Source organism: Lissotriton helveticus, chromosome 2_2 (assembly GCF_964261635.1).
Source record: "Lissotriton helveticus chromosome 2_2, aLisHel1.1, whole genome shotgun sequence".
NCBI classification, from domain to species: domain Eukaryota; kingdom Metazoa; phylum Chordata; class Amphibia; order Caudata; family Salamandridae; genus Lissotriton; species Lissotriton helveticus.
This window is the reverse complement of record NC_136060.1, coordinates 425469022-425472122: the sequence shown is the minus strand read 5'-3', so window position 1 is coordinate 425472122 and position 3101 is coordinate 425469022.

Here is a 3101-nt window from a genome sequence, read left to right as displayed (position 1 = left end):
ACCACCTAAAAGAGCTAAAACTGACCGCTCGACAGGCGGAGAGACAGTGGAGAAGAAACTATTCCCCCTTATCAAAAACCCTTTATCTCAAATCACTTGCTGACTACAAAACTGCAATTCTCTCTGCCAAAACCACCTATTTCTCTACAAAAATAGTGGCAGCTGAAAACAAATCTAGAGAAATATTCAGTATAGTGAATAACCTGGCCTACTCTGACAGAGCGTCATTCCAAATCCCTCCATCCCAGTCATTATGCGACCAACTCAATATTTACTTTTTAGAGAAAATCGCTACCATCAAGGCTAATATCCCCCCCCTTCACCTACCTTTGTGGATCCCTCCTTTCCCACTGTCGGTGGTCATCTTACCTCTATCCCTCCCCTTACTGAGGCTACATTCCGCGAGATACTCCCCAAAGTAAAGTCGGGCTCCCCGGCAGATATTTGTCCGGCTCGAATCCTGCAACATATTTACTCCTCCTGCCCCGAAGCCCCCATTACCTTCCTAAACAACTCCCTTGCACAGGGAGTAGTGACCCCGGCGCTTAAAACAGCCACTATAGTGCCCATCCTAAAAAAGCCTGGCGCTGACCCTGCCATCTCAGCCAACTACCGCCCAATTTCCCTGCTGCTCTACCTGGGCAAGGTGCTGGAACGCCATGCCACCGCGGTTCTCAGCGCCCACGTAGAGGCTAACGGGGGATTGGCCTCCCGCCAGGCTGGCTTTCGCCCCAGGCACTCGACCGAATCAGTTGTGGTTTCGGTCTTGGACACCCTCAGGAAGGGTATGGACAATAACAATCATCAGGCGCTGGTACTTCTCCATCTCTCTGCCGCCTTTGACACGGTTGACCATACCATCTTATTGTCCCGTGTCAGGGCGGCTGGAATTGAGGGTTCAGCCCTGATCTGGCTGTCCTCCCTCCTGAGGGACCGCACTCAGGCGGTCCGGTTAGGAGATTTTACGACCACTCCACTTCCTGTCACTTGTGGTGTTCCCCAGGGATCTTCTCTTTCTCCTTTGTTATTTAACCTCTACATTTCCCCCCTCATCTTTGCTCTTCAGCAGCTGGAGGTTACCGTGTACAATTACGCCGATGACCTCCAGCTCATCTTTGACCTGTCCACTTCTCCTCTTTCTGTCTCTAACTTTCAGTCTACCATGACTTTCATCAGGGACTGGATGAACCACAACCATCTTAAATTGAACCCGGACAAAACCGAGTTGGTTCTCACCGGTGGTTCGTCCAGTCCCTGGAATTCCCGATTCTGGCCCTCCTCTCTTGGTCCCTCCCCCACTCCCTCAACCACAGTTAAAACACTGGGGGTTAAAATCAACAACCAGCTCACCCTCCACTCACAAATTAGCACTGTTGTCTCCTCCTGTTTTCTCACCCTCCGAACTATCCGCTCTGTTTCCCGCTTCTTTTCCCCACAGGCACTTAAGTTGATTATGGCCGCACTGGTGATCTCGAGGCTAGATTATGCCAATGCCATCTACAACGGCATTCCAGCATATAGCCTGCGGAGACTCCAGATGGTTCCGAACCAGGCGGCCCGGCTGGTCTATGGTCTCCCACGGTATCACCATTCCACACCCCTCCTCAGAGAGCTTCACTGGCTCCCTGTTAAGGAACGTTCCCTGTTCAAGACCGGCTGTATGGTCTTCCAGGCCCGTCAAGGCACTGCCCCTGCTTTCATTTCCTCGTTACTAAATGAATACGTCCCCATCAGAGAGCTTCGCTCTTCCTCCAAATCCTTCCTCCAAATCCCACGTTTCAAACGTAAAAAGTGGGGTGGAACTAATTTCGCTACCCTTGCCCCCACTTTTTGGAACTCCCTCCCTGATCACCTCCGCTCTGCAACCCAGTATCTTTCTTTTCGTAAAGACTTAAAAACGCTTCTGTTCAAACAAGCCTTCCCTGTGTAATTCCCCCTTCTGCCCACGACAGGTTTTATTTTCTTCAGGTGTCGAACTATCCACTAGCGCCAAGAAACCGTATGGTGCACGCTGCGCTTTATAAATGTTTTAAATTAGAAATTAGAAATTAGAAAGAGGCATGGATGGATTCGACACGAGACCTTCTCGGTATTCATCAGCCCCACATCCGGTTGTGCGGTAGGCATTCATTCAAGTAGTACTTGTATATTGTGACTAATCATACAAGAGGGTATACAGAGGCTGTGCTGCAGGTATCAGTCGAAGAGCCAGGTTTGAGTCCCTTCCTGAAGTGGCTCAGCGAGGGTGCAGCTTGGAGGAGAAGGGGAGGGCGTTCCAGGCTCTGACGGCAAGGTGGGAGAGGGGCGTCCTCCGGAGCGGCAGCGGCGTATACGTGGTATCTGTGCGAGGGTGAGGTGTGCAGAGCGGAGACCTACTGAGACACATTTGTGGTCGCGGCGCTTATTCTTTTACAGATTGTGCACTGCACTTAGAGAAAGTGCTTCAGGATTGGAAAAAATGCCAGTCATGGCCCAAAAAACATAGGGGCATATTACCAACAGTTAGCGATATTTATCGCTTACTGAGCTTAGCGTTAGTTTTTTTAACGCCGCGCTTCGCCCAATATTATCGCTGAGATAACGTCCTATTACCAACGTTTATCTCAAAAGCGATAATATTGCAGGCGTTAGCGTGAATATCGCTGGAAAACCAGCGGTCTTCACGCATTAGTGTGCAAATGCTGTTAGCCATGTTATCCACCTCCCATTGGATAACATGGCTAAGAACTGGTATTTGCAGGCGTTAGCGTTTGGCGATATTCGCGCTTAGCGCGAATATTTCCATCGCTTTGCCTTTCTTGGTAATAGGCGATAGCGAGGTTAGCGACTGCTTTCAGTCTCTAACCGGATGGGTATGCCCACTTTGCATGTCATTAGCGATAAATATCGCTGACATGCAAAGCGGGCCCCAAACCGCTCGCAATCGCCTACAAGCTGTCGCTAACTGCTGTTAGCGACAGCTTGGTAATAGGGCGATGGAATTATCGTCGCTTAGCGGCCGAAAACGGCAGCTAAAGCGTCGATAATTCAATATCGCCACCCTTGGTAATATGCCCCATAGTGCCCACAATGAAGGCAGAGGGGTACCGGTAAGCAGGCAT